Source organism: Saimiri boliviensis, chromosome 8 (genome assembly GCF_048565385.1).
Source record: "Saimiri boliviensis isolate mSaiBol1 chromosome 8, mSaiBol1.pri, whole genome shotgun sequence".
NCBI lineage: Eukaryota > Metazoa > Chordata > Mammalia > Primates > Cebidae > Saimiri > Saimiri boliviensis.
Genome location: NC_133456.1, coordinates 63,904,488 through 63,927,334, shown reverse-complemented (window position 1 = coordinate 63,927,334; position 22,847 = coordinate 63,904,488). Strand labels below are relative to the sequence as shown.

Sequence of the window (22,847 nt, the reverse complement as noted above, 5' to 3'; positions counted from 1 at the left end):
TATTATTCTTTTTTTCTTTCTCAAAAAAAAAAAAAAACTGAAAACTTGATCTTCATCTCTGTTAAATGGTTTATCTGCATTTGCTTACTTCATCTGCACAACAATCCTGTAAGCTAGTGCTTACAGAGAGATAAAAACCTGTCTTGCTCAAGGTCACACTGTTTGTAGATGGCAGAGCTGGAGTTTGGTTCTCATCTCTGGCTCTAAAGATATGCTTTAAAAGAGGGTTTCTCGACCTCATCAGTATTTTCATCTTGGCTGAATATTCCATTGTTGTGAAGGACACTACACTGCAGGGCATTCGGCAGCATCCTTGGCTTCTATCCATCAGATACCATAGCATCTCCCACTCAGTTGTGACAACAAGAAGTGTCTCCAGACACTGCCAGATGACCTCTAAGCGGCAAAACTGCCTCCAGTTGAGAACCCCTGCTCTAAACTAGTTTCACTCAAAAACGTCGACTATGCACTAGTTAACAGACTGTGAACATAAGGAGCTTGTGCCAGAATGCAAATCAACTATGTCACTAAGCATACTGTTTACTTCGAATGGCTTCTTTTTTTTCAATAGCAAGACTTCTTTAGTAAGGAAGCGATGTGTGTATTTTCATTTTAGGGCAAGCTCTTTATCTCATCAAAGACCAGTACTATGGAAAGGGCTGTTATAAATTATTGTGGTATATTGCCTCCCTGAAATGATAATATTCAATAAAGATTTGATCAATTATTTTTAAAGTTATGTTCCCTCTTAAGCCTGTATTAGATAGTCTTTATTCTGCCAATACACCTCTCAATGATCAAAAATTTTTGTAGAGCTGAGTTTAATAAATGGCTCTTAGGTTTAGTTTGAGTGTTTGATTATATTGCTCTCTCCCTGACCTTCCAGTTATTACATGGCATTTCTCACTGGAAAAGCTCAGTGCCCAGCTAGACAGCCTGCCCCACATTAGGCCATATAAGGTCTGACAACTAGGTCCAGAATAGTCATTGCAATCTACTGGTAACTGGAGACTGTGTAGTTCCCATCCTCCCCAACGCCGCTTAGGAACACTGCGCTTGGGGAGGATGGGAACTACAGAGTCTCCAGTTACCTGCAGACTGCAATGACTATACTGGCTCTTTTCTCAATAAGAATTCTATTTTCTTATCCTTCTTTATTCTCTCAGCAACAGATACTCGTAAATAGTAACACCTACAGAGAGTTAAAGTAGTAACAGCAGCAGCAACAACACTATTTAATAAGAACTGAATGCTTCATTATGTACTAAGCATTAATTAAGATCTGCATATACATTAGCTCAGATAGTTTTCACAATAACCATATGAAGTAGGCATTATTATAATATCCATTTTGCAGGTAAGGAAACTGAGATCAGAAGAACCCAGTACCATGATAGAGGTATTTTGGCTGGAATCAGCTCAGATAGAAGTCTGAAATTTGTTCATTTTTTTCATGAACTTTTTATAACATAGAATTTCAAACATAGAAGGATATAATAGACAGAAGAACATAATAAACTTCATAAATCAGTCACCAGTTACAAAAATTAGCAACTCATGGACAATCTCGCTTTAATCCATAACCAAATCTGCTTCCTTTCTCTTATTACTGGGAAGCAAATCACACACAGCATCATTCATAAATATTTCAGTATGTAAATCTAAAACATAAGGACTATTTTTAATAAACATAAGTTTCAAGCCATTATCTGACCTAAAAATATCCTTGGTAATATCTTAATATTATTAAATGTCAATTACATCATAAATGTTATGAATGTTTCTTTTTCTATTTTATGGTTGGTTAGTTTGCATAGGAATCTAGATAAAATCAATTCATTACAATCAGTTGATCTATGACTTAAGTCTCTTTTAGCATCCTTTTAGTGTCCTCCTTTTATTTGCAATTTATTTGTCATAAAAGTAGGGTTGTCGGCCAGGTGGGGTGGCTCACACCTGTAATCCCAGCACTTTGAGAGGCTGAGGCAGGCAGATCACTTGATGTCAAGAGTTCAAGACCAGCCTGGCCAACATGTTGAACCCTGTCTCTACTAAAAAATACAAAAATTATCCAAGATTGATAACACACATTTGTAGTCCCAGATACTCAGAAGCTGCAGCAGGAGAACTGCTTGAACCCATGAGGCAGAGGCTTCAGTGAGCTGAGGTCATGCCACTGCACTCCAGCCTGGACAACAGAGCAAGGCTTTGTCTCAAAAAAAAAAAAAAAAAAAAAAAGTTGGGATGTTAATCCTATAAAGCAAGCATCTGTATCACATATTCTTTATTTTTTCAAACTTTTTAACATATAAATATATACATACATAAAATAGATCAATAAAATTTAAGCCCATCTTTAAACCATTCTAAGCTTGAAGGCATTCAAAAACAGAGAGGCTCCTAGGGTTGAATATTCCACAGTCTGGATTTTGCACATTGCAACCTCATGGTGTCATTAACATGTATATTAGTCTATTTTCACACCGCTAGAAAGATACTACCTAAAACTGGGTAATTTATAAACAAAAGGGGTTGAATTGACATGGCTAGAAAGGCCTCAGGAAACATAATCATGGAGGAAGGAGAAGGGGAAGCAAGGCACATCTTACATGGCAGCAAAAGAGAGAGAATGTAGGGCAAACTGCCACTTTTAAACCATCAGATCTTGTGAGAAGTCCCTCTCTTTCATAAAAACAGCATGAGGGAAGCCACCTCCACAATCTAATCACCTCCCACCAGATCCTTCCCTCAACACTTACGGACTACAATTCATGATGAGATTTGGGTGGGGACACAGAGCCAAACTATACCAACATATTTCTCTATTCTTTTTATTTTCTATAAATTGTGGCTGGATCTAAAGGCTTGATGAGATTCAGGATCACTTCTTTTGACAAGCTACCTCATAGATGGTATATTCTTCCACTGAGAAGGATATAATGTCTGGCATTTATTCTTCCCAAATTTTGTTTCTAACATTAATGTTCTGTGTAAGTACTTGACTTTAAAGAACTTCAAAGTATCTTATGGGCACATAAAATAAATATATATGAAAATATAACAGTATCAAATAAGTGCTTTCCTTACTGTTACTCTTACAGTGTTTTTTTGAGTGACTCCTCTGTGCTAGGCATCAAATTAGTTAGGTGGTGTATGGAGATGAAAAAGCCAGAGGCTCTACCATCAAGGAGTTGTCTTGTGATAAGTGCTTCACTGATGCCATATACCACAATCAGTCAAATAACGAACCTGGGTGAATCAGGGAAGCTCCACCCAGCAAGAAGGAGATAGTAAGAATGATAAGCATTAACAGGAAATAGAGATCAGGTTCTCTTGCTCTGAGACAAGGATGCTTTGTAGAATTATGTTGTGAGTTGCAGTCAAGACAATGGGAAAGACAGAGAGGTGAGGTGAACAGTGTAGATTCCAATGCAAAGAATGCTGTGAGCTGCAGTACAGGTGCAGGGGCGCATAAGATATGTGCATGACCAGGAAGATGAGCAGCTGCATGAAGCAGAGGGGCTGTGTAAGGGTTAACATGGACAGACTTTCATTTCAGGCAATCCCATTTACAAAATCTCCAGAATCAGACAATGCTTTGGATACAACAGAAACAATGATAGCAAGCACATTTTTGTTATTTTATTGAGTCTTCATAGCAATATCATTGGTTAAGTGTTATTAGTCTCCATTTTACAGCTGAGAGAAAGGAGTTCCAAATTCTTCATTCTCCCTCTATTCAAGTTTGCCCAAGTTGTAAATGCCAAGGCAAGGATTTGAACTCTGGTCTGTGCTATGATTCATTTATATGAGCACAGATTTCCCCTGAAAGAATACCATGTTGACCCAGTCTCTCATGAAACATCTCTCATGTTGGGGGTTGTTCAGGATTCCACATCCCAAGAAGAGCTACCATATTCCTTCTTCAGATACTAATTTCTGCCCCTAATCATTTAGATGACTTTAAAAAAAAATTTTTTTTCAAGAAAAGAACAATATGGTAAAATAGCAAGCTTGACAAAAGAGGAGTAAAGCAAATAAATTATCAATCTGATCAATGTGGCTGCTCTGATATAAAATCTGTCTCTAGGCACCAGGAAAAGGAAGGAAATAGAAGTAAGAAGTAGAGAAGAAACTCATATTTATTGAGGCTGTCTATGCCTGGCACTGTCCTAGCACTGATTATTTAACATAATTCATATAATGTCAAAACATCCCTGTGAGGTGGCTGAGAGATCATAGTTTTTTTTTTTGTTTTTTTTTTTACTTTTATTTTAAGCCCAGGGGTACCTGTGCAGGCTTGTTAGATAGGTAAACTTGTGTCACAGAGGTTTGTTGTACAGATTATTTTATCACCCATGCAGGTAGTAAGCCTGGTACCCATTAGTTGTTTTTCCTGATGCTCCTTCTCCTCCCACCCTCCATCCTCTGGTAGGACCCAGTGTGTGCAGTTTCCTTCAATGGGTCCATGTGTTGTCAGAGAGATAATAGATTATTTATTTATTTATTTATTTATTTATTTATTTATTTATTTGGTAATAGATTTTTTAAAGACAAAGTTCCTATATGTAGACCAAAAGAAATATCCCATGTAGGAGGATATTGAGTTATGTAAGAGCCAATTCTACAGTATCAGCAAGAACTCTGAAAATAGCACACTCAGGGACAGCACTACCAGTTCATATCCCAATCTCCATCCTCAGCCACCTTCACATATTAATATCCACGTATTGGCAAACTCATGTGAATGAAATGATCCCACTGTGCAATTTTAGTCTGTCCAAGATTTATATGAGTTCAGACTGAGGTTAGTAATAGAAACTAGCAAGAGCCAAGAAAACTGGTAAGCAGAATTAATAAGCAGAACAATAATTATAATACATGCAGACAAGCAGATAGTCATCTGAAAAATGGAGTGGGAAGTATGGAGTAAAATAAAGAAAAAATGCAAACCCGTATAACTTGAACTCCAAAGGTGGATTGGTAAGGCCAACTTCTCCACAGCAAAGAGCCTCAAGAGAATGGATTTCTCTGGTTCAAAGCAGGATTCTGAAAGAGTTTTCCCCACAAATATTTTTCTTTAGTCCAATAAGTTTAGCCTCAGTAGCGTCTGGTGGTAGGAGAACCATGGAGTATCCTGTAAAGACAGAGGGGATGATACGATTATTCCCATAAAAATATTCATACACAAGAATGATAAGGCTAGATGTTAAAACTGAAAGGGGAAAATGTCCACTAAAATATCTAGTTCAAGATCTCTCAAATTAAAGTATTTCCCAAACAAGTGGAAAATAACATTTGTTAAATGAACTTATATATATTTATATATATATATATATATATATAGAAAGTGGCCATTCCTTAAATGCTATGAAACTCAACATTTCCTGTGGTCAGACCGTGCAGATCTCCTTTTATGATAAACGGTAATTGCTGAATGATTATGGGTAAATAATCCCCTGTCATTTCTTTTGATAGGGAACCTAGTAGGTTAATGTGAACTGGGCTTTTAAATATTGATTCCAGAAATGGGTATGAAATGTTGTGATTTCCAATTATTCTAAGAAATTGGTCTTTGAAATCCTGAATTATGAAAGGATAAAGTGGCTCCAATTTAATCTGTGAAAGAGAACTCTATTTAGAGTCCTAGAAAAAAAGGGAAAAAACTTAAGACAGGAATACTGCTTGGCATGTAATGTTGTTAACTGGTGCCCTCCAGTGGCGAAACTTGATGGAGGGTCTAATTCAGTAAAATTCGAAGTGTCTTCTATTTCAAATCTCAGGTTGTTGGAGCGTATGAGCCTAAACTTTTTAAGATCCCAACAGTCGAGAATAAAACCACAAAGGCTTTAGATTGTACTTTGTTTTGCATTGTATGGTCATAAAATGCTAGAGAGGACGGTTGTTTGCCTTTAAAGTAAGGCTGGAAAAAGACTGAGAGCAACAGGTGATTAAAATGACTTGGCAGGAAGATATTGGGCAGGCATTTTAGAATTCTCAGGCTATATCATCACCCTTTCCCTGTTGTATCAAATTCCTTTATGGTATTTCCTGTTTAGCTGAAAGGAATGACATATCCCCAAATGTGCGGGTCCTGGGCATTGAGGAGATGCCAGTCATCCTGCCTGTTGATATGAATGTCCCCTGAGGATACTGATGTTTTTCACATGACAGATGTCTAGTTTTGGATGTCCTAGTCACAATGTGGGTCATTTATTTTATTTCTTAAAGTCTTGTCTTTGGGAGGCCGAGGCAGGTGGATCACTTGAGGCCAGGTGTTCAAGACCAGCCTGGGTAACATGGTGGTCTAGCTATTCAGGAGACTGAGGCAAGAGAATGGCCTGCACCCAGGAGGTGGAGGTTGCAGTGAGCCGAGATCATGCCACTGCACTCTAGCCTGCACAACAGAGTGACACACAGTCTCAATAATAGTAATAAAGTCTTGCCTTGACCTCCTCAGGATGCCATGTCCCTGGGCCCTCTCTGTTTCCTTTCTGATCTCCTATATTGCTTTCCCCCACCTCCCTGTGGTGTCTTCCTTTTAGCATCCATCCATGTCCTTACTTCCCTTTGGGTCTGAAGGGGAAGACAAGCCTGTCAGCCATCAAGAGAGGACCAGGCCTCCTTTTAATTCTAGAGGATCTTGATATATTAAAATACAAAGAAATGCCAAGTTAGATTTAGTGGTATTTCCAGAATTGGAGTCTGTTTTACTATTAATAATTTTGACACAAATGCAATATAATTGTTTTGTTTGTAAGATGTTTACAGGGAGCATTTTTAAACATCTAGCTCTGAGTGTACTATGAGAAGTGTGCTCCAGAACTAGGTCACTGATGTGAAAGTATATGATGACATTCTCCTTCGGTCCTGTCAATATGTCTCTCTGACATTAAGTATGAAATTGTAGAGACAATATGATAGCATCAAAATGTGATCACCGCTAGGCGCAGTGGCTCATGCCTGTAATCCCAACACTTTGGGATGCTGAGGTGAGCAGATCACTTGAGCTCAGGAGTTTGAGACCAGCCTGGACAACATGGCAAAACTCTATCTCTACCAAAAACATGAAATGTTAGCCGGCGTGGTGGTGGGCATCTGTGGTCCCAGCTACTCAGGAGGCTATGGTGGGAGGATCACATGAGCTGGGAAGGCAGATGTTGCAGTGAGCCAAGATTATGCCACTGCACACCAGCCTGGGCAACAGAATAAGACTCCATCTCAAAAAAAAAAAAAAAGTAATCACCTCATGGGTTATTCTTTCTACCCACTGCATTGACAAAATTGATTAACTGAGACTGCAGCATTGCAGTGAAGAGTTTAATTGACACAAGTCTGGCCGAATGGAAGCACGCAAATCGGTCTCCCTAAGGGCTTGGAGATTAGGGTTTCGCAAGCGTAATGTGGTGGGCAGGGGGCTAGGGAATGGGGAATGTTAATTGGTTGGGATGAAATCACAGGGATGTGGAAAATGGTCCTTGTGCACTGAGTCAGCCTCTGCGTGGGGACCACAGAACGAGTTGAGTCATGAGTTGCCAGTCTGGGTAGAGTCAGCTGGTTATCAGAAACAAAAAAGTCTGAGAAGACATCTCAAAAGGCCAATCATAGGTTCTACAATAGTGATGCAACCTGCAGGAGAGATTGGGGAAGTCACAAATCTCAAAACTTCCCAACAATGGTTTGTTGTCATTTAACTACACCAACATCCCCCTCATAATCCTAACCTTGTGGACTTTCATTGGTTTTACAAAGGCAGTTTAGTTTGGGGAAGAGCTATTATTATTCTTGCTTTAAGGATAAACTATAAACTAAATTCCTCCCAAAGTTAGCTTGGCCTATGCCCAGGAATGCCTAAAGGACTGCTTAAAGGTTAGAAGCAAGATGCAGTCAACTATGTCGGGTTTCTCTTACTGCCCTAATTTTGCAAAGGTGCTTTCAAAAATTCTAAAATTTTATATCAATAGTCTAAGCCCTTCCTGAATGTGAATTGTGGCCCAAAGGATGGCTCAATCTTCTCTGGGAGAGTAAGAAGTAGGTGTATCTATGCGACTAAACAGGGAAGTCAGTTTGGGCACAGAAATGTGTCAGTATTGAGGAAAGTATTTCTGTTAGTATGAATAGTTAGAAGTCTCTTAGTAATATCCAACCACAGAACCCACAGTTAATTCAGATTCAAAGCACACAGATCTTAACTGCACAAAAAGAATGTGAGTCCCCTCATCTCTGCATCACAGATTTGGGGAGAGCATGTATCATTACAGTGAAAATAATCACCTGGGACTGAGCTGATGGTTGAGAACCTTTGTTCTGGGATGCTCACATCCACTAGCGATAGTTTATATTCTAATAATTTTATCAACTCTTCCTAATATTTTATAGCATCTAGAGGAAATAGGAAAAGCTAATTATAGCTTACCTTCATTATTCTTGTCATCATAGTTAAAATACTTCTGTCTGTGTTTGCAGATTGACATAGGCAGTTAAGCAGACTTTTGAGTGAGAATCACAACTGTTTTAGGAAATAACATTATACCACTTTCTGTACCAGTTATCACCTTTCCTTCTCAACATCATCTGAGAAAGCATGTGGGTCATTCTCACTCAGCCTAGATCACACAGCTGACTAGAGGATGTAAGTTTCTTGACTCCCAATCTCATTATCTTTCCGTTTTGCCAACTTGAGAGTTCAATAATAATGACTCTCCCATTGCTAAGATGTTACACTAATCCCTCTCCATTGCTGTAATATTTTGACTAGAATCTACCCTTCATGGATTTTCTTGCTAAATAATGCTTGAAGAGAAATGTTCAAAATCAGTACTCCAACACTAAGGAATCAAGACGGAAAAGCAATGGTACAGTTCAAAAAGGTCAAAGTTTGGGGAGGTCATTATGGGAATTTATTTCATTTTGAAAGATCACAAGCAAAAGCTTGTATTTGGAGTGTGTACTTATTGGTGATATGCATATAGTAGCATAATTTAACATCTCTTTCTATTCAGTCAGTGATTCTTAGCCTGTTTTGGATCACAGACACCTTTGAAGAGCTATGGAAAGTATAGACCCTTTCCTCCCCACTTCACCCCTGATCAAATCACATAGGCACTAAAGATTATGTTCAGTTTCAGGGGATTCACTGACCTAGTTTTAGAATGCTTATTCTAGATACATGGTTCCCGACTGGACAATTTTTCCCTTTGGAGGACACTTAGAATGTATGAAATATTTCTGGTCTTCACAACTGGGAAGGCATTACTCACATCAGGTAGATAGGTGTCAAGGACATCCGCTAAATAGCCCATCATGAATTGTGCTGCCCCCACAACCAAATGTGTTTTTCTTCAAACTGTCTAAGGTGCCAAAGTTGAAAACACCTGTTATGGATCTGCGCTGCCCAATGCAATAGCCAGGAGCTACATAGAACTCTTGAAATGTGGCTAGACTGAATTGAGATATACTCGAAGTAAAAAATACACACCAGATTTCAAAAACTTCATACATACCTGTAAGATATTGCACTAATCATGTTTTGTATTGATTACATGCTGAAATAATATTTCAGATTTACTTGGCTAAACAAAATGTATTGACATAAAGTTCACCTGTTTCTTTTTACTTTTTGTAACGTGGTTACCAGAAAATTTAAAATTCATATTTGTCCATAGCTGTGGATCACATTACATTTCATTGGATAGACAAGCTCTAGATGTTTTATAAAATTGAACCATTGAAAACTAATTAAAGTTTTTGAATCTAAAGCAAGGGTCAGCAAACTAAAGCTAAAGCTGGTCCACCAGCTGCTTTTGTAAGCAGAGTTTTATTGGAACACAGTCACACACATTTGTTTGCCTGTTGTCAATGGCTGCTATCACAAGAGTTGTGCAGTTGTGACAAAGACTGTATGGCCAGAAAACCCTAAAATATTTATGATCTGGCTTTCTACAGTAAATATTTGCCAACCCCAGATCCAAGGGCAAGTCCACTACATGGGCAATGTAAAAAGTTTGCCATCCTGACAGTAGTAATATTTTCATATTTAAAGTAAGCAAATTTGAGACATTCGAAGAAGAGCTGGCTGAAAGGTTGGAAGGCAGGTGTAACAGGACACACTAATTGGCTATGCTGTACTCATGTGACTGTATTTTATATTGCTATTCAACTGGAATATGGCTCTCTATGAAGGAGAATAGAAAAGATCATATATACTATTAGAAATGGGCCATTGAGACCAGGCACAGTGGCTCATACCTATAATCCCAGCACTCTGGGAGGCCGAGGTGGGCACATCATCTGAGGTCAGGAGTTTGAGGCCAGCCTGGCCAACATGGTGAAATCCCACCTCTACTAAAAATAAATAAATTTGTATGGTGTTCTGCACCTATAGTCCCAGCTACTCAAGAGGCTCAGGCAGGAGAATATCTTGAGTTTGGGAGGCGGAGGTTGCAGTGAGCCAAGATTATACCACTGCACTCCAGCCTGGGTGACAGAGACTCTGTCTCAAAAAAAAAAAAAAAAAAAAAAAAGAAGAAGAAGAAGAAGAAGAAGGAAATGGGTCATTGATTCAGCCAACAAGTATTTATTGAGCACCTAATGTCTGCTACATACTGTTCTTAAAGTTGGAGATACAACAGTGACCAAAAAGAAAATCCCAGCCCTCATAGGGCTTATAGTCTACTGTGAGAGAACATCTGTCTGAGATAGGTGAAACATCGAGAATGTCAAGTATATCAAGAATATTGGAGTATGTCAAGTGGTGATGAGTACAAAGAAACACAGAACAAATTAATAGAACAAAGAGCCTTGGGGTGGAGGTGATACAATTTGATTCAGGATGCTGTGGTCATGGAAGGCTTCTCCAGTGTCATGCAGCTGGAAGCTACAAGATTCTGAGTAAGCACATTGGAAGGTGTGGAAAACACAACTACAAGCCTTCCCTGAGGACAATCTGATAATATGTGTCTAAATGTTTTTTTTTTGTTTTTTTTTTTTGTTTTTTTTTTTTTGAGACGGAGTTTTGCTCTTGTTACCCAGGCTGGAGTGCAATGGCGCGATCTCGGCTCACCACAACCTCCACCTCCTGGGTTCAGGCAATTCTCCTGCCTCAGCCTCCTGAGTAGCTGGGATTACAGGCACGCACCACCATGCCCAGCTAATTTTTTGTATTTTTAGTATAGACGGCATTTCACCATGTTGACCAGGATGGTCTCGATCTCTTGACCTTGTGATCCACCCGCCTCGGCCTCCCAAAGTGCTGGGATTACAGGCTTGAGCCACCGTGCCCGGCCCTTTTTTTTTTTTTTAAGATGGAGCCTCGCTCTGTCACACTGGAGTACAGTGGCATGATCTCAGCTCACCGCAACCTCCTCCTCCTGGGTTGAAGTGATTCTTGGGCCTCAGCCTCCTGAGTAGCTAGAATTATAGGCACATGCCACCATGGCCAGCTAATTTTTGCATTTTTAGTAGAGACGGGGTTTCAACACGTTGGCCAGGATGGTCTCAATCTCCTGACCTCGTGATCCACCTGCCTCCACCTCCCAAAGTGCTGGGATTACAGGCATGAGCCACCAAGTCCCACCATGTCTAAATCTTAAGTGTGACCCAGTAATTATACCTAGTTATTTAACACAAGCAATTATGGGAACTAGTCTGCCAGAATGTTCCCTGGAGCATTTTCACCATAATAAAAACAAAAGAAACTACTTAACTATTCAACTAAATTTATTAATATAAACAAGGTACATGACATAAGTTTTTAAGAAAAAAGTGTTATATTAATACTTATATTAATAGTACAATTCCAGTTTTATAAAAATATTGTGTTTGCAGAGAAAAAAGTCTCAAAGTCTTAGCACAAACATTACAATCCCTAAAAGGTCAACTTTTAGGTGTCTCTTACATGCATCTGTATATCTCTCTGTAGCATCATCTTTTAAAAATAACTCATAAACCAAGTTATATAAAAGAAAGGATACCAGGCCTGGTGGCTCACACCTGTAATCCCAGCACTTTGGGAGGCCAAGGAGGACAGATGTCTTGAGCTCAAAGGTTCGAGACAAGCCTGGGCAACATGGCAAAACCCCATCTCTAGAAAAAATACATAAATTAGCCAAGAGTAGTGATGCATGCCAGTAGTTCCAGCTACTTGGGAGGCTGAGGTGAGAGGATCACCTAAGCCTGGGAGGTCAAGGCTGCAGTAAGCCTTGACCACACCATTGTACTCCAGCCTGGGTGACAGAAGGAGACCCTGTTGACACCAAATTGCAAACTTATGACTGAGACAGTGAAAGAGATCTAACTTAACTGACTCCATCTTGCTTCTAAACTGTCTTTGGTCATTCCTGATCATAGACTGAACTAACTTTGGAAGAAACTTAGTTTGTTGTTTATAATTTAAACAAAGATGGTAACAGCCCTTTCCCAAAGCGTATCTCCTTCTTGCCTGGGGACTAGACTAACATAAGCCATAGGATTAGAAATTATGGTTTAGGAGTCATGCAGCTGAAGGCTACAAGATTCTGAGCCTCCCTAACCTGCTCCTAAGATCAGTGCTTAAGATATTTTGCAGACCCTGGACTTGATGGATGGTACTACCCAAATCGATAAACTGGCTCATATGATCTTGTGGCCCCCACTCAGGAACTGACTCAGTGCAATAAGACAGCCTCCACTTTCTATGATTTCACCCTTAACCAATCAGCACTCCTGGCTCACTGGCTTCCCCTTACCCACCAAGTTGTCCTTAAAAACTCTGCTCCCCATTATTCAGGGGACTGATTTGAATAATAATAAAACTTCGGTCTCCGACACAGCCAGCTCTTTGTGAATTAACTCTTTCTCTATTGCAATCCCCCTGTCCTGATGAATTGGCTGTCTAGGCAGTGGGCAAGGTAAACCCCTTGGGTGGTTACACTGTCTAAAAAATAAATAAATAAAATAAATATAAATAAGGGAGAAAGAAGACTGAATTTTTCTAAATATGCACATAAAAAAGTTAATGTTCATGAACCTTTAATGTTCTTCCTAAGTATAATAATATTCCATTGAACCATCCTGAGCTGACAATGAGAAGTAAGAGAATTAACTTAATGAACACAATGAATTGCCTTTTTAAGCTAATCCAGTAGATTCTAGGACACTGAATCTATTATATTATACCAGAGAATTAAGGTCAATCCAATTAATTCCTCATCATAGGGCCATGTTAAAAGGCCCAGGATGTCAGTGAGCCAATGGGAAACTCCAGAGAAAGCAGAGATCACTTACCAATTGCAATTGGCACTTATAGATACTACACAAACCAGGAGAACCAAAGTTTCTAGAGCTTCTCAAAGTTCAGTCACAGGACCTCTACAGGAGCATCATTTGATAATGGTGGTGGTTAGGGGCTAGGGAGAAGATTTAAAATGTGAAGTCTTGGATCCTATCACAACATTACCTGGTTGGGGTCCATACTTTGCATGTTTCAAAGGTTCCTTGACAAATTCCTATGCAGACCAATCTCTTTAAGCTTAACAGCTACTTTACATTGGGGAGAGAAAAACCACTTCTGACTATCTAGAGGAATGTTATTTCTGATCAGAGTCCTTGAGAAAAGAAAAGACAAATTGGGACTTGCCTAATTACCAAGTAAAATTATTGAAGGAAAGCCTCTTGCTTATGTATGTATAAGTCTCAGTTCTCCCTACAGGGCCATTGTAAGCAAGAGTCCTTTGATCTACTTCTGAATATTGTTGATACTTTTTGTCTGAGAATTGCCCCTAGTGAAACAATTCTGGGACCAGGCATATTCTCATATGTGTGTTAAACAATATTGAGAACAAGCAAAATAAATAGCTGCCTGTTTCTGGAAGGAAATACTTATTCCTGGAAGCTAGGATTGCCTACAAATTAAAATCACTTACTTATCAAGATGCAAGATGCTCATTAAGTACTTATTCAAAGCCAGGCGCTGTGGCTCACACCTATAGTCCCAGCTACTCAGGAGGCTGAGGCAGGAGGATTGATTCAGCCCAGGAGTTTAAGGCCAGCCTGAGCAACATAACGAAACCCCATCTCTTAAGTAAATAAGTAAATGGAGGAAAATAAGACTCGATTCAAAATCTTCTTCTGAGTACTCCAATATGTCATAAAATATGCCCAATCGCAGTGATTCCCTACCTTGCAAGACTCAGCTTAAAAGCATTCAAACCCTCGTACTCTTCCCTGTCTTTCCTGTTTTAAAATACTACAAAAACTCTGCCATGATGGGGGTTTCCCTTATGGTAACAGGCCTACTACATATGGTTTGGCTTAATCAGCAGCCTATTCTGATGGCCCTTGAGATTCTGAAGGTCAAGATGTCATTATTTCAGTTGATATAGGTTGGCATACTTCAGTCTCCCTGAGGTGCCCACAGTATATGATTCTTAAAAATTATGTTTTCATGCTTAACTATTTCCCTTTCAAGAAGACTTTTAACTTCTCTTATTCCCAGCTAAGGCGCTTGGCAAACATCCCCAGCTAAGCTTGTATGTATCAAAGTATACAAATAAAAAGCTGAAAAAAAAAAAGGAAAGAAAGAAAGAAACCAGATCTGTTGAAGTTTCTCTAGGAGTCTCTTCTAGTTGAACTTCTTGGAGTGCTTGTGAACAGGGGCAGCTGAGTTCCAGCTTCTGTTAACTTTCCTAGTGCCACAGCTGTGTTGCTGATGCTTAGGAATTAGAGTATAAGCCCCAAGCTCAGTGGAAAAGACAGACAAACAGAAGAGAAGTAATCTCAGCCCTTTGGGAGGCTGAGGTGGGTGAATGGCTTGAGCTCAGGAGTTCGAGACCAGCCTGGGCAACATAGGGAGACCCTATCTCTACAAAAAACACAAAAATTAGCTGGGCATGGTGGGACACACCTATAGTCCCAGCTACTTGGGAGGCTGAGGTGGGAGGATCGCTTGAGCCCAGAAGGTCGAGGTTGCAGAGAGCTGAGATTGCTCCCAGCACTCTAGCCTGGGTGCCAGAGTAAGACTCTGTCTCACAATAAAGAAATAAAAGCAGCAAAAACATATGCAAATTAAGAGCTTAGGCTTTAAGTCACACTTGTCATAATAAATATTTGTCTCTCCTCTTTGCTGCCTATGAGATCTTTGACATCTCAATGTCCCCAAACACCAATTTATTCAACTTTAAAATAGGAAAAAAAATTGTACAGTAAGGAGGATTACATGATAAAGCTTAAACACAAGCACTAGAAATAGAAGCTATTATCTTATTTTTATAAACTATATCTGAAAGCTCCTAGATGAAATTTAAGTGTTATAACTTCAGATTTACATTTTAAATGTTGGTTCTGTCTCTTTCTAGCCTTGTGTCCTTGGGTAATTAATCTAAGTCTTAGTTTTCTCATCTACAAATCTGAAAACACTACTATTCCCTTGCTATGGTCTGAAAATTTGTGTCCCCACCCCCATCAAATTCACATGTTGAGGCTGGGCGCAGTGGCTCACGCCTATAATCCCAGCACTTTGGGAGGCTGAGGCGGGCGGATCACGAGGTCAAGAGATGGAGACCATCCTGGCCAACATGGTGAAACCCCGACTCTACTAAAAATACAAAAATTAGCTGGGCGTGGTGGCACGCACCTGTAGTCCTAGCTACTTGGGAGGCTGAGGCAGGAGAATTGCTTGAACCCAGAAGGCGGAGGTTGCAGTGAGCCAAGATCATGCCACTGCACTCCAGCCTGGAGCCTGGTGATGGAGCGAGACTCTGTCTTAAAAAAAAAAAAAAAAAAATTCACATGTTGAAACCTAATCATTATTCAGAAGAAGGGACATCTGTTTTTTGTTTTTTAAGGAAAAGGAAAGAAGTCTAATCATTGATGTGATGGTATCAGGAGGTGGGGCTGTGGGAAGCAATTAGATCAGGAATGGGATTAGCACTCTTTAAAGGAGGTCCCAGAGAGCTGCCTGATATATTCTACTGTATGCGGACACAGTAAGAGGGTGCCCTCTGTGAGGCAGAAAGCAGGCCTCCACAAGGCACAAAATCTACTGAGGCCTTGATCTTGGACTTCCCAGACACCAGAATGGTTGGAAATAGGTTTCTCTTGTTTATAAGTCACCTAGTTTCTAGTAATTTGTTAGAGCAGTCCAAATGGACTAATACATCTCTCAATAATGCATAAAATAATATATTTAAAATACTTAGCACATTGATACATTCAATCAACTTATATTGAAAACACAAACTCCAGAGTAAGATTACCTATATATAAAATTCCTGTTTACTCTCACCAATATCTTGTTCAAGGTATGTGAACTCTCTCTGCTTAATTCATATATTATTCTGTGTACTGTATTTTCCTCAGAAATGGAGATTTTTGAGATCACTGCAGTGAAACCCACCATTGTACTAAGGAAAGGTTCCTCTCCTTCTCCCTCCCACAAGGTCTCTGATGTACATCAGTTTGAACTCTAGCCCAACTTTCAAAAAGCAAAGAAACTCCTACAGTTCTAAGTCTTTGGCTTTTCTCTGTGAATCACAGCTACATTATCAGGTTTCTCTCCCTTTGTCCTCCTGCCTTTTCTTTTTTGTTTTCTGCTTCTGCATGCATGTTTTAATCAGAGATTCTTTTTTTTAGGGACTTATCCACAAAGTAGTCAAAATAGAGAATTTTAGGACCAGTAATCTGATACCTCTTCCATGATTGGAAATTATAAAATTGGAAGTATGTTAGGAAGAAAATATTTCCATAGTCTGTTAAGATATTCAAAAGCTTTTCACTAGAACAAGTTTGCATTATTTAATTTCTCCAGGAGCAGGCAAGAAAAATATCAAGAGTCTGCCTTTGGGGAGATGCCATTTCATGAGCGATGAAGCAGTAATGAATGGTAAAGATGGAATATCAAGGAATCATTTTTGAGGGGAAAAGGCAGCTCTAAAACTATTCGGTTCAAGAGACTGACATACGATGTCATTACTTTCAACTCTTATTTTTTCCAACCACCTATATCTCCATGCATATTCATCGAATGACTACAGCAGGCAGTGTAGTGTTGAAAAGAAATTACAAACCAGGTGCAGTAGTTCATGCCTATAATTCTAGCACTTTGGGAAGCTGAGACAGGTAGATCACCTGAGGTCAGGAGTTGAAGACCAGCCTGGCCAACATGGCAAAACCCTGTCTTTACTAAAAATACAAAAATTAGCTGGGCATGGTGATGGGTGCCTATAATCACAAGTACTGAGGAGGCTGAAGCAGGAGAATCACTTGAACCCGAGGGATGGAGATTGCAGTGAGCCAAGGTTGTGCCACTTAAATTCAGCCTGGGTGAAAAAGCCAAACTCCCAAAGGGATGGAGGAAGGAAGAAGGAAGGAAGGAAGGAAGGGAGGGAGGGAGGGAGGAAGGAAGTGAAAGAAAGAGAAATTAGAGCAAGTGCATTGAAGTTGTATCCAGAAGGTAAGCACAATTAGCCCAGGAACCTGAGGCTAGAAGTGATATTGGGTAGGTATGTTGGGACAATGACAGTAAAAGGGAACTGAAGGGAAATTACACACAGAAGGTACTTCAGACCCCTTCAGTCTGATGGAGGACAAGGATACTATCCTATTACACATTTGCAAAATAAACTTAGAGACATGATTCAGTAGAGAGGTGAAGTTTCAACTATTCAAGCGTGTGATCTAAATTTGTATCTGATCCCAAAGTCCTTGCTTTTAACCACCACACTAGTGTCCCCTTTGAAATATTTGCATGACTGAACAAAAACAATCATTAATAAAGTCCCTTCTAATCATACTTTGGTATCTTTTATTCTCCCATGAAGGCTTTGCAGATTGGTAAGTCTGTTTTAGCTTTCTGCCTTTGTTCTCCGATAGTAGCCAGTTCCTCTTCTAAAATGACTCCAATCATTTCATATCATTGCTACCTTGTCTTTCTCTCATACTGGGATACAGGCTTCTTGAGACCAAGGACAACCTCTTGTTCTCTGTCATCTCCCCAGAGCCTGCCATATTACAAATGCTCAATAAGTGACTGTTGAACATGGGGATGGATGGGCCAATGGGTGGATACATCTGTAAATGATTAACACACTGAGGGAAGGCACCATATACTGTCTACCCAAGAGATGTCTAAAATAATTAACATAAAGGTAAATAGTAGTCAAATTGGCTACTGTTTGTCAACTTAGATGTCAGTTATTGATCAAATTGGAATTTGTATTCCAAGGTATAATGGTAAGTTTAGTCTAAGTGAGGAGGGGGTAATTTGATGGTTACTGCTCCATTCTGTCATCTCCAGGGCCAGGCTCCTTGCCCCATAACCACAGCTCTACTGTCATCCCCATAAGCATGTGTGTTTTGAGTACATACAACTGTAACCCAAAGTAGCTACTGCACAACTTTCTCCCTATGATCTGGCCTCAGGAAGGGAAGCAGCTGTAGCTTCTCTGCTGCTCCTTTACAGCTCTTTACACCATGGTAATGGGAACAAGGCTAGTTATAAAACATCATTCATTGTAGGACCACACTTGGGTTAAAATAGAGAAAGAAAGCGCCTTATATGTGTATTAAAAAGATAGAAAGGACATGCCCAAATGATAGTGGTAGATATTACTGGAAGTGGAAGGATAACAGATAAAGAATTTTCTGGGTTTTTTTATCCCTATTTTCTAATTTATTCTATAAGTAAACTATATTTCTGATAAAATAAAAACTTAACACTTAAACAATAGCAATTCTGAATTCAGAGCAGCAATTGTGATGACTACTGCTTTATCATTCAATATATACTGCCTTTCCAATTCACAGTAAGTTCCTTGGGGTCAGATCACGTGATGCCCTGAAGTGTCAACCTCTTAGCCCTTAGCAAAGGGCTCTGCAGAGTAGGGTCTAGATAGCAAAAGAATGAACTCTCAGTTTCTGTTTACAATTCAAACTCTCATACTTAGAAATTTTTCAAATTCTCCTTTAAAATTTTGTGACAGTCTAGAGGGTATTTGTACATTTGGGGATTGTCAGTCCTTGGAATAATGTTGGCTTGAGGTCAGAAAGAAGAGAGAAGTAAATGCCAAGTCAGTTATGCAAACATATGCATTGATTCTGACCAGCTTTTAATGGTAATCCTTTTTCATCTTTCTTCCTCATTTTTTGTAAACACATTATTTTCCATTGCAAAGCAGACCTGTCTTTATGGTGTCTTTGTGCACAGGCTAAGAATCCAGGGAGAGACAAGGAGGCCAATGTTTAATTTTAATTTATTCCTTCTCTTCTGAAAATGCCAATTGTGCATGGCCGTAGCAAGATTAGTGGGGTCTTACTCAATGCATTTCATTAGGACTGTCATTTTTCCTGGACTTCCAGCACACTTGGTGAAGAGCTGACCTCAGACCTCAAGCAGAGTCAACTTCGATCATAAATATCAAAGATGGGTACAGTACGGGAAGAGTGTCATGGGGTTAGATCTTGATTTGTGCCTCAAGAATTAGGGCCATGTATATATCTTTCAAATGGAATCAAGAGAGACTCCTCAAACAATATGGAAAGACTTCCGGGAGAGCAGGGAACAAAGAGTTAACAACACAAGCTTTGCCATCTGGTAAATTTGAATTCAGTCCTATGCTCCACTGGACCACGGGGGGTCAATGTCTCTTAACCTTACTTTTCTTATGTGTAAAATGTGGATATTTGTGTCTATTCCACAGATTCCCTGAGAGGTTCAAAAAAGATATGTGTGCTTCACTAAGCATATTGGGAGTGCCCAAAAGACATTTTCATTAACATGAGCAGTTGTAGCACAGCAATGTGCGATAGTTGAAAAACGCCAAAATACCATAATAAGAGAGAGGCTCTGGGTTCAATCTCTATTTTGCCGCTGACTACATCATCATGGACAGTTGTATAATTTCAGGTTCTCAGCTCCTTCATTGGTGAAATAAATAAGTCGGCCTGAATTTATGGCTGCAAACTGGCAGGCCACTGATGTTTATTTGGAAATTGGAGAAATTCCCCCCAAATTGAGAAATTTCTTTTTTTTTTTTTTTTGAGACGGAGTTTCGCTCTTGTTACCCAGGCTGGAGTGCAATGGCGCGATCTCGGCTCACTGCAACCTCCGCCTCCTGGGCTCAGGCAATTCTCCTGCCTCAGCCTCCTAAGTAGCTGGGATTACAGGCACGCACCACCATGCCCAGCTAACTTTTTGTATTTTTAGTAGAGACGGGGTTTCACCTTGTTGACCAGGACGGTCTCGATCTCTCGACCTCGTGATCCACCCGCCTCGGCCCCCCAAAGTGCTGGGATTACAGGCTTGAGCCACCGCGCCCGGCCGAGAAATTTCTTTAAAATACCTATATGCCTGGTTTCTAACAAAAATCAGGGGAGCATTTCCATATGGCTATAACTGATCAGTGGAAAGCTTTTAAACAGCGTCTACTCTCCAGTTCACCACAGTCTCCAAAAGGTCTTATACGAGGACCACCTAATTAATTCACATTAATTTCCTGGTCCCTGTCACCATTTAGGTTTGCAACCCATGGATGAGAACAGTGGTTCTTAACCTGGGTGCATGTTAGCATCACCTGACAAGTGTTTAAAAAATAATAGTGCTGCAGCCTCCCCTAGACCAGTTAATTCAGAATCATCAGTACAGTCTGGACACCTATATGTTTCAAAACCTGTATTGTTAAAAAGCTCTTCAGGCATTTGAAATCCACAGCCAGGGTTAAGAACTTCTAGACAAGTGCTCTTTATGATTCTGTCAATTAGACAGTGTCTTGATTTCATAATCATTCATTTTTATACCACTGTAGCCTAAATGTATAGATAGCTATTATATGAAAATTACGATTTAAGTTCAAAATACAACTACTGTGCATTAAAACATGGTGAAACACAGCAAATGAGAACCTAAGTTAATTCCTTCTGTGTCTTCCCTTTAATAGCCACAAGAACTTGAAGATGAATTTTTTGCTTACCCCAAAATAGTCATTTTATTTTTTAAAAAAATACATAGTCTTTGTCACTTTTATGTCTTCTTGTTTGCATCTTATTACTTACCAGCTCCTATATGAAGCTTTGAAACTTTTTCAAGATTTAATGTTTCAATGTTCTCCTGTAATTATTCTAGGCAAGAAGAAAAGATGTGCTTTTACTCACATACCCCATATTGCAAAGTAATGTTAAAAGTAGCCATTAATTTCTTCAGAGAGGGACACCATTTCCAAGTTCCAAAATATTTTCTTTATCCTTCCTTTTTCCTTTTGGTTCCTCTGAATATTTAGAGATCCTTCTAATAAATGTTCTCATCTACTTAGAACTTTTCGAAAGTTTATTTTAATGCTCTTAAACTTTTAATTAAGAAAAGGAACATATCTGATTTTATTACTTTAATTCACTTACTGTTGAATTTTCCATTTCTATCCACTGTGCTGTCTAGAGAGTTTGGAGCAAAAAGTTTAAAAGCAAAATTAAGGTTGATATAAAGTAGTGAATTTTAATCCCGGGAGATGTTGCCTCCTAGGAGGCATTTGGCAATAACTAGAGATATTTTTGGTTGTCATAACTGGGTGTTGATGCTATTGGCAACTAATGGATAGAAAAACAAAATGAGGTTAAACATTCTACAATGCACAGGATCCCATAACAAAGGGTAGGCTGTCCCAAAATAATAACTGTGCCTAAGTTGAGAAACCTAGCATAAAACTTTTTTTTTTTTTACTTTGCTCCACATGAGTTACTAAGTTGTGGGTTTTCCCTGACCATGGAAAAATTATTAAGAATATGCCTTCAATTTAAAAATGTGAACTATTATTTTTCCCCTCTTCAAAGAACTTTGTGCTCTTAAATGAAGGGATATGTGCAAATTCTGGCCAGTTTGTCTGTGGCTTATTTAAGAATAGGAAGAAGACAAGGTGTGGCAAGGACTCAGGAAAGGAGACAACTAAAAAAAAAAAAAAAGTATTTCATAATATTTATGCTAATTTTTTATGCTTTACAGCTACATAAACATGGGAAATTCTTGAGGCAAATGATAGCTCTTATATGGGAAACTAGAACTTGCTGGTCTTAATCAACTGGCATAATTACAAACTGGCACAGGGGATCTGTGCATTGTACTGTTTAAAAAAATGCATCATCACAAAGAATGACCAGAGGTCTGCTCAAAAGACATGTGGTCAATTTGTAAGACTTAAATATTCTGGCTTTTAAGATGTTGCTGTGTTGAAATGCATGTTCTTAAATTAGGAGTTCTCACTGACCACAGTTATACAAGATTCATGACTTGCTTTTTTTTTTTTTTTTTTTAGAGACTGCTTTTGAAATATGATTGGGATAAGAAGAAAAAAAACACTCAATAACAGATTTTCTTTTTCTTTAACTACTTCTTTTTTTTTTTTTTTTTTTTTGACAGCATCTTGTTTTGCCACCTGGGCTGGAGTCCAGTGGCACAATGTTCTGATGTTGGTGCTCACTGCCTAAACCTCCTGGGCTGAAGCGATTCTCCCATCTCAGCCTCTAGAGTAGTTGGGACTGCAGCTGTGCACCACCATGCCTGAATAATTTTTGTATCTTTTTGTAAAGATGGGGGTCTCACTTCGTTGCCCAGGCTGGTCTTGAGCTCCTGGGCTCGAGGGATCCTCCCATCTTGGCCTTCAAAAGTGCTTACAGGTGTGAGCCACCACCACACATGGCCCCAAAACACTCAATAACAGGATTCCTTTGGTCAGAACTGCAAAATTTATTTGGTAAGGGGTTCTTCTTGTCTCTAGGTCTTCCTGGCTGTTTCCTGGTGGATACAGCAGGAGTAGAAATGACAAACTAGGGAGTCCATGTTCAGATACAAGTTAAAAGGGATAAGAACAGATAAGACACATCACGGG

The 22,847-nt window shown here is 39.3% G+C and overlaps 1 long non-coding RNA gene across 1 annotated transcript in view; it reads right to left on the bottom strand.

The window, feature by feature from the left end:
- Nucleotides 1-22,847, bottom strand: part of LOC120367215 (uncharacterized) — a 62,731-nt gene that overhangs the window by 3,542 nt on the left and 36,342 nt on the right. The window contains exon 3 of the long non-coding RNA XR_005581636.1: nt 4,954-5,137. This is a non-coding gene — a long non-coding RNA (uncharacterized LOC120367215). The remainder of the gene's footprint in view (nt 1-4,953; nt 5,138-22,847) is intronic.